Source organism: Myotis brandtii, unplaced genomic scaffold, assembly GCF_000412655.1.
Source record: "Myotis brandtii unplaced genomic scaffold, ASM41265v1 scaffold1064, whole genome shotgun sequence".
In the NCBI taxonomy this organism is placed as follows: Eukaryota; Metazoa; Chordata; class Mammalia; order Chiroptera; family Vespertilionidae; genus Myotis; species Myotis brandtii.
This window is the reverse complement of record NW_005353602.1, coordinates 685,973-698,798: the sequence shown is the minus strand read 5'-3', so window position 1 is coordinate 698,798 and position 12,826 is coordinate 685,973. Positions and strand designations below refer to the sequence as shown.

General features: G+C 52.7%; 1 protein-coding gene across 5 annotated transcripts in view; it reads left to right on the top strand.

The window, feature by feature from the left end:
- RPH3A (rabphilin 3A) overlaps nt 1-12,826 on the top strand; it is an 82,669-nt gene that overhangs the window by 4,768 nt on the left and 65,075 nt on the right. For 2 of the 5 annotated variants that reach the window (XM_014541136.1, XM_014541124.1), the window contains exons 2-4: nt 10,329-10,449; nt 12,203-12,526; nt 12,667-12,787. The gene's annotated coding sequence lies outside the window, so the exon portion shown is untranslated. Of the gene's footprint in view, nt 1-10,328; nt 10,450-12,202; nt 12,570-12,666; nt 12,788-12,826 lie in introns of all 5 variants that reach the window. The other 3 variants (XM_014541129.1, XM_014541127.1, XM_005857033.2) reach the window with 3 other exon arrangements.

Genomic DNA, 12,826 nt, shown 5'->3' with positions numbered 1-12,826 from the left:
TGACATTATGGGAAAGTGCAGGAGCTTCAGGCATGGCTGGATCCAGGTGCTCAAACTAAAAGCAGAAATCATTTTTTTTCCAATGCTCTCTTTTGTATAAACTTCAGTCTCGGGCTAGAGGAGGGCAACGCTGCTCCAGGCGTACATTACACCGGCTTAGCAACCCCAGTCTGAAAGGTATACCTCCTTCTTCAGAGCACTAGCAATAGGGATCTCAGGGGCTTACATTGATTGGTCACTTGCCTTTCTTGGTACCAAACAGTGTGGCCAGGGGTACAAACTAGATGGGTTGGTCAGGTGTGGGCATGTGCCAGCTCCTAGAGTCGAGGGAGGCAACAACTCCACTCAGACTTCACGGGCCAACTACGGGGGGAGGATGCCTGACCCAAAGGGCAATCAGGGGCCAGGAAGTATGTCCCGACCCCGGCAAAGGCAAAAGATGACCTTTGCGATAATGTGCTTGCCTGGGCCCTCCAGGAAGCACACGCCAAGACGGGACAAAATGTGCAGAGATTGGATTAGGGAAACACTTATGGGGGGAAATAGGAAGAGAGCCAGGGGGGCTGGGAGAGCCACCGACCCCGAGCGAAGGGGGAGGGAAGGAGGTTGGCTGGGAGCATCCCAGGCTTCTGTTCAGTCTAAGGAAGTTGCGGCGAGGTGTCAGGCGTCCTCTGGCCACGGCGTCTGCCAGAGGAGTCCCACGTCTCCCGAGATCGGCGGCCTTGTGTGACTATCTCTGCTGCACCGGCTGATTGGCTGGGAGCAGCCCATGGGAAGTGTGGCCTTGTTGGCACCGATGGATTTTCGAGCGTAGCAGCTGGGGCCCTCCGTCAATTAAGCTTCCTGTAGCTGGAAGTCTGCGAGGCACCTTCTCAGGGCTGCCATAGATAATAACTCATCTTTCTAAAGCACCTCATCGATTCAGAGGTGCTGCCACAGCTCGTAGCTAAGTCGATTCCTTCGATACAAATAACAGTGTCATCACCTCCCCAATTTTACAGATGGGGAAGGTGAGGCAGGAGAGGTAGTGATGTGTCCCAAGCCACTCCACTAGCAGTGAAGAGCTGGGACTCAGATCCTGACCTTCGCCTACCTACCTATCATGTCCCCTGCACTGGGTGGAATAGCATCCCCCCAAAATCATAACCACCTGGAACCTCAGAATGTAACCTTATTTAGAAAAAGGGTCTTTGTAGGTATAGTTAGTTAGGTTAAGAGGAGGTCCTACTGAGGTTCTATGAGGGTGGGCCCTGAATTCAGTAGAACTGATGTCCTTATAAGAGGAGATGAAGACACGGATACAGATGCGGCAGAGGGAAGGGTGCCATGTGACGGTGGAGGCAGAACCTGGAGTGATGCAGCCACAAGCCAAGGAGTGTCGGCAGCCACCAGCAGCATGGAGAGAGGCACGGAGCAGACTCTTCCCTAGAGCCTTCAGGAGAGAGCATGGCCCTGTTGACACCTTGACTTTGGACTTCTAGCCTCCAAAACTGGGAGGAGATAAATCTGTTGTTCTAGCCATCCACTGGGTGGTAGTTTGTTACAGCAGCTCTGGGAAACTGATACACCCTCTTAAAAGCACCTGCCACCCCCCTGGTTCTTCTCTCTGTCTGACCCTTTCCGGGACCCAGCCCCATGGGCACTGCTGATTGGATAAATCCAGAACCATGGAGTCTGTGGTCAGATAGCAGAGGCAAAGAAATGCTGAGCCAAGGAGACTCAGGTCATGTGCAAACCAAGGAAAGCGGCCGAGACATTGTCATGTTGATAGCAGGTACCTCCAGATATGATGTGATGAGACGGGCGGTTCACTTCTATGGGATGCTCTCCCCAAATCCACGACTCCAGCCTAATCATGAGAATCATCAGACAAGCCCAAATGGGGGGACCTTCTACCAATGACCTGACCAGCACTCTTCAATGTGTCAAGGTCATGAACTAGGAAAAGACTGAGAAACTGTCACAGATTGGAGGAGACTGAGACGCGATGATTGCCCGCAACCTCAGACCCTCGCACACCCAGAAAGACACAAGTGAGATCCGAACGGAGGCTGTTCATAGCATTGTCCCTATGTTAACTTCTTAGTTTTGACAGCTGTGCCGTGGAATTGTAAGATGTTGACATTAGGAGAAGATGAATGAAGGGTATGTGAGGACTCACAGCTTTTCTCTAAATCTGAGATCATTACAGAATAAAAAGGCGAGAGAGAGAGAGAGAGAGAGAGAGAGAGAGAGAATGGGAGGTGGAAGAGTGGAAGGAGAGAGGGGAGGGGAGGGGAGGGGAGGGGAGAGGAGAGGAGAGGAGAGGAGAGGAGAGACAGAGAAGCAAAACAAAGAAAATACCATGGGGCCAGGGAGAAACTTGATGTATGATGGACCAAATCATATCACGTCTGGCTAAATTTCATAGCCTGTCCTTGGCTACATCTACCCATCCATCATTTATCTACCCATCCATTCAACAATTTTTATTGAGCACTTGTTGTATATTATATACTCTTAGGTTCTGGGGATTCAGCTGTGACAGACTATCAGGTGTCTGATCTCATGGAACTTATATTGTAGTAAGAGAAACAGACTATCTATCAATCAATCAATCAATCAATCATCTATCTATCTCAATGAACGCTAAATTATCAGATGATGATAAGTGCTGTGCAGAAGACTAAAATAGGCAACGAGGGGGAACTGGTCAGAGAAGGCCTCGCTGAGAAAGAGACTTAAGCTGGGAGCCGAATGACCAGGAGGAAGCCTGCCCTGCAAAGAGCGGGTGGAATGCAGTCCAGGCAGAAGGCACAGCTGGTGCAAAGGCCCTGAGGTGGCAACAAGCTTGGGTGTTTGAAAGGCCTGGGGCTGGAGCACAGCGAGAGCGGGGAGGGTGGTAGGAGATGAGGACAAAGAGGCCTGGGCTGGGAGTGGCGGGGAGATGCAGGGCCTACATCATCTACTAGGCTCCTTCCTGTGTTTGATCCCCTTTGGTCCCTAGGAACATCTAGGGAAGTAGACCCTCTCGCATCTTTTTACAGGGGTGGGACGGAGAGGCTCAGCACCTCTCTTCCCTTTCCCTGCAAGGGATTATGGGTGTATCAGGATAGGCCAACGAGGAGAAACAATTTTGTGCTTTGATGCCCCTCAGGGTTGACTTGAGAAGGACTTGTAAACTCTTATGAAAAGCACCCCCTGGGGCTTACCTGGTTCCTGTGAAAAACCAGCAGGCGTTTTCAATGCAGCCGGCTGTGTCCCCCGGGCCTTCCTCTCTCCCCGTCTCCTGTGCTAGAAAGGGCGAGCGCCAGGTTCCCGGGTTTGCCGCCTGAGTGAGCAGGGATGTTGCATGAGGCTTCAGGTTTCAAGCCGTTGGGTCTGGGGCAGGAGATTTCCCACTGATCTCCCCCCACAAGTGCCACTTCCTGTCTTTTCTCCAAGTCTCCTCTTCCATGTGGCTCCGGTCGAGAGGGGCCCTGGGTGAATGGGGCGCTTGGTTTCTTTCAGCTCAGTTTCTGTGCCGTTTTCAGGCTGTGGTGGTGACGGTGGGAGGCCCCGTGAGCTACAGGCATCCACGTCGGAGAAAGACACTTTTATCTCCAGCAGAAAACGGTGCCCCTTCCCATCCAGGCAGTCATGCGTTGATGTCTCAGGTACTAATTGGGGAGTAATTCTGTGCCAGACACTGTGTCGGTACCTGAAGACACATGTGGGCCCCGGGCCTCGAGCAGGGACCTCCTGGGACAGAGACCTCATCCAGGTCCTGCTAACCTTGTGTGTCGAGACCACCATCTGGACGACGCAGAATCCTGTTCCAGGCTGTCCCGGTGGGGCCCCCTCCCTGGAGTGGAAGACAGCACAGTTCCTTTAAACGACCCCCTGTTGTTGGACATGTAGGTTGGTTCCCATTTGTCATTATGAGAAGCAAGGCCCAGAGGATCATCTTTGTACAAACGTCTAATTACTTCCTTGGGTTACATCCAGGGGTGGAGTGGTCAGTGAGTGTGTGTCGTTTCTAAGGTTCTGGACACACAGTGCTCGATCTCCCTCCAGGAAGTTCTCTGCCAGCTTACCTTGCCACCTGGACCAGCAAGTCGGACGTTGGGCCTGCTGCCCGGATGTTTCCGCAGCACTGTTTCCGCAGCGCTGTCCCCGCCTCGCCACATGGGTCTTGCGGCAGCCCAGCCCCCGCCGCTCCTGGCCTGCTGAGACCTGTCGTGTCAGGCTAGGGTTACATAGTGTGATGCTGAGACATCCCCCAGGGGGAAAGGTGCTCCCCAGATGTGGGAGGCGGGAGGGAGAAACGCTCGGGGCGCTGAGAGGTGGGTCACGTCCATGCCCCTCCCCCCGCCCCCCACTTCCCTGGTCTCCCGTGGAGGCGACCCTGCTCCATCTCTCCCCACTCACACACGTAACAGCAAAAGCTTCCCCTGCACAGTATGTTTTAGCGCTCCTGTCTTCTTTTGTGATTTGGGGGCCTTTTTCTACCTCTCCCGGTGGCCTGTATGTAGCAGGGAGGGGTGGAGTCCTACTCATCTCAGTATCCCCAGCATCTGCCTAGGGATACAAAACTAACAAAAGGCGAATGAGAATCACAGTAATGGCAATAGTAGAGCTCATGTGTTGAGCACTTACTCTGTGGCAAGCATTTCACAGGCTGTTTCGAGCCCTTTTCCTATTGTATCTCCCTGGAGGATCCCCATAGATGAATGATGTAAGTATCGTTATTACCCCCACTTCACAGATGAAGATGCCGAGGCTCAGAGAGGTGGAGTGACTTGCCCAAGGTCACACAGCCTGTGAGTGGGACTCAAGCCAGTTTCTTTCAGTCATTCTGCTGGGTGCTTGGCGAGTATTTAAGGCACCAAATGAGGAGTGAGAGTCCCCTCTGCTCCCTCCCCAACACTAGACATTGATATATATCCATCCCAGAAGAACTGAGGGATCTGGTCTATTCATTTCCAGGGAAAAGCCAGACCGGGGGTTTGAGAGGGTCATCTTAGAGGAGCGCTTTGCAGGGCCTACTTCTCCTTACCGCCCCCCCCCCTCCAGTTTCAGTGGGAATCATTCCTTTCCCATCAGAGCTTCAAGCTCCTTTTGAAAATGTAGATTCTTCCAGCAAATGCCAGCCCCCTCCTCCTTAACGCTTTGGTGGGTGTTAGGGCATCTGAGCCCTTTGCTCAAGCTGCTCTTCCTCTTTCCACTCATTCTCTCCACTGTCCAGCTCCGATCCCCTCCCCAGGCAGCCTTCCTGGCCTCTCCTGCCCCCTCGGCTCTCTCCCTGCGGCCGGCAGCTCTGGCGCTGATGGTCTGCGATGACGGTCTAGCCCAGGTCCCCCTAAAACTGCAGCATCATGAAGACACGGGCTCCTTGCGGAATCCCATCGTCTACCGACATATATCACCGAACACGCACGTGCGGGTGGCCGGCTGCCCGCTTCCTGAGATCACAGTAAGATAAAGATACAAGCATCCACAGTCCCAAGATGAATTCACTGATTTGGCATTGCCCCAGCACCACCTTGGTCCTGGGCCCTGAGAACTCAGAGATACAGGAGACGGAGCTGAGTTCCTGGACTGTCCCATCTGATGGGGGAGCCGGTTACAGTGCAGGTTGGCCCAGCGGAGGGTGAGGCTGTATCGGAGGAGCTCAGACGAGGGGCGTCTGAGATCACAGTAAGATAAAGATACAAGCATCCACAGCCCCAAGATGAATCCACTGATTTGGCATTGCCCGAGCACCACCTTGGCCCTGGGCCCTGAGAACTCAGAGATTCAGGAGACGGAGCTGAGTTCCTGGACTGTCCCGTCTGATGGGGGAGCCGGTTACAGTGCAGGTTGGCCCAGCGGAGGGTGAGCTGTATCGGAGGAGCTCAGACGGACATCCAGTCGGCCTTCAGTAAGTGCCATGTGTTTGTCATACCCCAGAAGCAGATGGTGGAGGGGCCCTGGGAGAGGGAGACCCTGTTCGCTTCCTTTATTTTCTGGGCACGAAAGACCGTGCTTCCGGTACCAAGTGAGTGGGAAGCTGCCCCGGGAGACGCAGTTGCTACGGGGAGGGGCTGCGGTGAGGCCAGCGCACCTGGAGGCCCGGTGTCAGGGAAGATGCTGCTGCCGAGGCCCTGGACATCGAGGAGAAAAGTCAGGCCTATCCTTGCCCTGCATGTCAACCATCAGCTGGAGTGCATCTGCAGAGAAGAAAACGTTATGTCACCACTGGCAATGCGACGCCATATTTTTCTAATGCGCTTTAAAGTAAATACGGAACATTTGGGCCTTAAAACAATGTTTGCCCGTGGACCCCCTGACATCCTTTTCTGTATCTTTGCAGAATAGGTGCCATTCTTTGGGGAACTCTTCTCTTTAATATTTCTACTATTCGTAATAATTATAATACAATAGCAACAATAAAAAAGTAAAGATGAGACACATGGGACTTGCTGTGTGCCAGGCACGGTTCTAAGTGCGTTTATATGTATTAGCTAATGTGATTCTAATGACAGCCATACGAGGAGGTATTGTTTTTATCCCCCACTTCGCAGATGGCAACACTGAGGCACGGAGACATTTAGTTACTTCCTCCAGGCCGCACAGTCCGTGTGCGGAGGAGCCAGATTGGAACCTCGGCAGCCTTGCCCTGAAGCTGGCCTTTTAACCATTTCTCACACTGTCCGCCAACTCTCCTTCCTCCAGCACCTATGGACAGTTTTGGTTTTTTAAAATATATTTTTATTGATTTCATAGAGGGGGGAGAGAGAGAGAGAGAGAGAAACATCAATGATGAGAGAGAATCATTGATTGGCTGCCTCCTGCACACCCCCACTGGAGATCGAGCCCACAACTTGGGCATGTGCCCTTGACCGGAATCAAACCCGGGACCCTTCAGTCCACAGGCTGATGCTCTATCCACTGAGCAAAACCATCCAGGGCGGACATTTTAGGCTGGATGCTTATCTAGGCTCCTGGAGGAAGAAAGGAGACTGGTTAAGCCCCCAGCACACAGTAGGTGCTTAATGAATGGCAGTTGCTCTTCATTATTTAGAGTATACAACTCTTGTTCACATCCATGAGCTCAGTGAGACATCCTGGGCTCACTGGTTGGTAGGTGGGGAAGGTGTTATAGTCCCATTTTACAGATGAGGAAACCGAGGCTCAGAGCATGCAAGTGACATATTCAAGGTCACACAGCTGGTGAATGGGGGAGCCACGCATGGAGCTCAGCGCTCCAGAATGCAAGTCCCCCTCTCTTCCCCCTCGCAGTGCCTTGCCTGGTAGCACCGAATGGACTGATTAATAAATAATACTGGTTGGCTTGTCTTAAAAGCGTGTCCTGCCAAGTCCTGTAGCGTCTTCTCTGTAATTACCCCATTTTCTCCTGCGGGGGCTAATGAGCTTCCTCAAGACTTGCTCCTTTCCCAGTGGGAAGGGGTCTGTCAGGACACAGGCCGGTCCGGGGACCCAGCCATTCTCTCTCTAGTTTGCTCTTTCTCGTTCTCTCTTTTTCTTTCTCTCCCGTGTCTCTGCTGCATTTATTTGTTTTGTCTTTGACGGATCCCCTGGGATGAGCTGTGCTCCTGTGACATTTCTTCCCTTTTGTGTTCCTGATGATAGCATTTCCCTGGAGGCTCTTAAAAGAGAAGGATGGAGGGAATAAAGCACCGCTTGCCTGGCAGGGCCATCCAGCCACAGAGCCTGGCGGCCGGACGAGAGCTTGGAGCATGCGTCCTTTCTCTTCAAGCCTCCTCCTGTGTGGACATGTGTGCAGCTGCACGTGCACACGGAAACACACATGCACGTGCACACTGTATTGTAGGACAGGCTGTGATATGATTGAAACACGGGTTCCTCTGGCCAAGAGGGAGCTCATGATCCCTAAGGCTGAGTTGCTGTGAGATGATCTCTAAGGCCTCTCATCGTAGGCTCCTCTGCAGACTTGCTGTATCAGGTTCCCACGGCCCCTGTAACAAATAAACGTAGTGGCTTAAAGTAGCCCAGGCTTATTACCTGCAGTTCTGGAGTCAGAAATCCTAAAATCACGTGTTGTCAGGGCTGCGTCCGTTCGGGAAACCTGTTTCCTTTGCTTTGTCAGCTTCTGGAGGCTGCCTGCTTTCCTTGGCTTGTGGCTACTTCCTTCCACCTTCAAGGCCAGCAACATAATCTCTCTCTCTCTCTCTCTCTCTCCCTCTCCCTCTCCCTCTCCCACTCTCTCTTATCCCTCCCTTCTCCCCTCCCTTTCCCTCTCCCTCTCCTTCCTTCCCTCTCCCCCTTCTTCCCTCCCTTTCCCTCTCCCTCTCCTTCCTCCCCTCTCCCCCTCTTTCCCTCCCCTTCCCCCCTACACAGTTCATCATCACCTCTCCTCTCTGACCTCGGTGCCCCCATTTTCCCCTTATTAGGGTTCTTGTGATTACACTGGGCCCCTCCAGGTAACTCAGGGTAATCTCTCCATCGAAGATCCTTACCTTAATCTTACCGGTAAAGTCTCATTTGCCGTGTAAGGTAATATATTCACAATATCTTGGGATTAGAATATGGACATCTTTTGAGGCCATTTTTCTGTCCCACTTGCCAAGTGAAACGGAAACGTTTTTGTGTGCAACCTTCTTTCCTTTGGGGCTCTCTCAGTGCCCATCTCTCTGGGAGACAGTACAGCACAATGGGCCCTGAAGCAGACAGCTGGATTCACACCCTGCCGTCCCCCTCTTCCTAGCGGTGTTACCTTGGGCAAGTCACCTACCCTCTCTGTGTCTGGTGGCCTCATCTGTAAGATGAGCGAATAATGTAACACAACTTAATCGTCATGTCATGGGAAGTACTGGGGTGACAAAGATATCATGTGGCGAACAATAAGCACCAACAATAAATGGGAGAGGCCATTATAATTAGGGGTCTATGTAGCATAATAGAAACTCAGAGGGCCTTGGTTCAAATCCCAGTCTCCCCGCGTATGAACAAAATGGCCTCAGGCTATTTGCTTCCGGTGTCTGAGTCTATTTTCTCAATTGTTAAAATGAAAATAAAACAATGAGCCCGGCCGGCATGGCTCAGTGGTTGAGCGTCGACCTATGAACCAGGGGGTCATGGTTTGATTCCTGGTTGGGGCATAGGCCCGGGTTGTGGGCTCAGTCCCCAGTGTGGGGCATGTAGGAGGCAGCTGATCGATGATTCTCTCTCATCATTTATGTTTCTCTCTCTCTCTCTCCCTTCCTCTCTGAAATCAATAAAAACATATGGTTTTAAAAAATAAAACCATGATAATATTAACACACGGGATTGCTGTGAGGATAATAATAATACGGTGCCCGAGGGCCACCCGGAACACGTGGGTGGCTTTGGTTGCTAGAGGTATCACCACCACCATCATTCCCCATCCTCCCTGGGGGTGATGGGCAGCCTTCCTGGGCTGCCTCCGGCCCCAGCAGAACAAGGACAGGGCAGGGCAGGCAGCTTGCTGCATCCAGGGCCCTGAGGCCCCCCTTTGCAGGCTCCGGCTTCGGGAGGCCCAGAGCAAGGCCCGCTCAGTCTTGAGGTGTCTGGAGTTGGGGCGGCTCCCGGCTGCAGCGCTGTTAGAGGTTACAGCAGCAGCTGGTTCTTCGGACGAGGGGCTCTGGGGACAGAAGAGGGGTTTGGAGATGGTGACCAGGAGGATGGGGGCAAAATTCCCCAAGAAGACAGGGCTAGTTCCTAGATGGCGTGATACCAGGGAAGATGCAGGGTTCTGGTTTCAACCATATTATCTTTTAAAAAATTTTGCTGCAAAGCCCTGTTTCAATGAAGACTTGGGCAGATGCCCAGTATGCAAAACGGTTAAAAGCACTACTGCTCTAGTGGAAACTAGGGTGGGTGTGGGGGGGCAGCAACTTGAGCCTCTTTTTCACTCCCATGGGGACCTCTAGGGGGCCCCATTTGAGAAAAACTAGAAGGGTGGCTAAAACCAACAAAAACAGGCTTTGGAGTCAGACCCGAGATCCTTGGCCCTGCCTCTGCCACCGCCTGGTGGTGTGAGCTGTGGGGCTTCCCTTCACCTGTCTGAGCCTCAATCTTCTTGTATGAAAATGGGACCATAATAGCACCTGCCTCATGAGGCTGTGAAGACTGGCGGCAGAAACTCTAGAGTGCCTAGGCCAGCACCCAGTATGTGGTAGATGTCCTGGCATTTAGCAGGTGGTAGCTGTATTGACAGGCCCCCTGAGAACATGTGTCTAATGCCCAGGGAAGCTGTGAGATAGAGTAGATATTCCTTGGGACCAGGAGCCGAAAGGCTTGGGACCTAGTTGGGTTCTGAAGATCTGCCACCAGCAGCCTGTGTGACTTTAGTCCCTCTCTGGGCTTCTCGAATCACCTTTCAGGTGTTTATTGAGGGGGCTACCATGCACCTGGCACTGTTCTTGGCACTAAGACAGAGGTCCTGGCATCAGAAAGGCTGGGTTCCAGGTTCAACTCTACTACATCCTAGCTCTTTGGCTGTGGGTAAGTCACTGCCCCTCTCTGGCCCTCAGTTTCTCCATGTGTAAAGTGAGGGGGTTGAACTTGTGTCATAGGGCCTTCCCAGGAAAGATGCAGTGAGATCCTGCCAAAAAATTGTAGAATGCACTTGAACTTGACTCTGACCTTCTGAAACATGGGCTTTGGAATCATACAACCTTGGGTTTGAATCCTGTGCCTGCCACTTACTATGTAACCTTATGCAAGAGACTTCTTGAGTCTCAGTTTCCTCATCTGTAAGATGGGGATAAGACTAGTATCCTCACAGGGTCATGGTGAGGACTCAAGGTGATGATACAGGTAAAGATCCTAGCAGAATGGCTGGTGCATAGTTGGTTCTCAATAAATGACAGCTGCCTTCACCACCATCAAAATCACCATCATCATCACCATAAAGGCCACCACCATCATCACCACCACCAGCATAAGCATCATGATCGTGAGCATCTGTGAAGTGTAGCTCTAAATGGTCTCTGAGATTCTGACATCTGAAGCTCCGCTTTACAAGGGGAGAATTCAGTGGCAAGTGTGGCAGTTCGCCCTGGGGCACCTGAGCGGCACCCTTTGGAGGAGGGTCCCCAATAAAGAGGCTTCTCCTTCACTTTGCAGAGAAGGTCTACACGGACCTCGGTCTGTTTGAGATTTCCTGTCCTTTGTCCATAGTCAGCAGGAGCAGGACCCTTGAGCTCTGCAACGCTGGAATCCACGGGAATCAATTTCTCTTTGTGTATCTGTCCTTTTAATGGTTGCATTTTCTTGTCCATTTAGCGGTGTCACTTCAGAAGGTCAGTCTGCATCTTCTGGGGCCGGGTCTTTGGCGAAGGCTCAGTCGTCCGATTTAGACCCCCCGTCACCTCCCAACGTCATCCTGCTCAAACCACAGGGCGCCCAGGGACAGGAGGGCCTGGCACCGACCATCCTGGCTGGCTGTCAATCCCTCTCTCCCTCTGTCAAAACATCTGAGTCGTGGGACAGGCTGTGGATCGTGGGATCATAGCAGCTCACATCTCGTGGGTTCTTCTTGTTGCTCTTGAACCTCTTGCTTCCTATCTTTGGGGAAATCGAGTAGTCGCAATCTCGTTTTATAGATGGGACTTGGAGACATTCAATGACTTTTACAAGGTTGTGTGGAGGCTAGACCTGGGTCCCAGAAACTACTGGGTCCAGTGCTTCTTCAACTAAGCCACCCTGTCCCTTAAACATCTCCCTTTCCTAAGGTTTGTCTTTCCTATTCCAAATTCCCGAGGCTCCCGAGGTCCAGGTCAGAAATCTGCAACGATGTGGGGGAGGACAGGTCAGCTGGGCTGATTTCTTTCGAGAAAAACCACTTGAATGCTCCCACGCTGGGTTGTCAAACTCTCCTCCAGGCAGAGAATGAGCGGTGAAGGAAGGTCTGGGGGCATGTGTGGGAAAGGGGCTGCGAAGTGACAGCTCCTTTGCTCCGAGAGTGAGTGACACTATTAGAGCGAGCGTGCGGTAGGTAGGCTGCCAGTGACTTCACTGTGCGATGGCGAGCAGTCCCGTCTCCCTCCTTCCCCTGGACTCCCCCTTCTCTGCGCTAACCATCCAATAACTTAACTTCGCTGCCTCAGGGTTCGCTTCCCGCCCATCCCCTCCTCCTCCACGTCTTAGCGCTGTCCGTGGTGCTGATCGCCAATCTCCTGACTGCCGCTCCGACCAGCTGGGATCTCTGATGCGCACAACCTCCCCTCCCCGCCTCCCACCTCTCTTTCTCCAGGCACCTCGCACATAAATCACGGTGGGAGGCAGGCTCGGTTCCCCTGCGCCGGGAAGCTGCTGCCCCCTCCCTCGCTCAGCAGAGGGCTTTGCAGCAGTGGAGGAGGCAGCGCCGCTGATTTCGGGCACCGGGGAAGCAACCGATTCGTCGGCTGCCAGCAGCCCCGAGTTGCCTACGCGGAAGACAGAGAGGAAGAGAGAGAGAGAGAGAGAGAGAGAGACTGACTTACAGAGCAAAACCCTTCATCCCTGTGGAGGACAGTCTGAGGGAGCCACAGTCTGCCTTGCCCACCAACTGGCTGACTTTTCTCCTCGCCTGGCGGTGGTATTTCTTTTCGTCTTGGTCCTGCGTGATTTAGGGATAGTTGGTGCGTGTGTGCGTGCGTGTGTGTGTGTGTGTGTGTGTTGGCACTTTGATTTTATTTTGGGAAGAGTAAGAGAGTCAAATGGACAATTTTCTTCCAGGCACCTCCGCTGAGCTTTCAAACCAAGTCACCGGGAGTTAACATCTTCCCACCCCGCAGGGAAGGGAGGAGTTGGCAAGAATTTGGCTCAGCCGTCCCCCCTGCAATCCGCTGGTGTTGTGGTAAGTGATATTCCCCTCAGTTGTGCAAAGGGGCTGGGG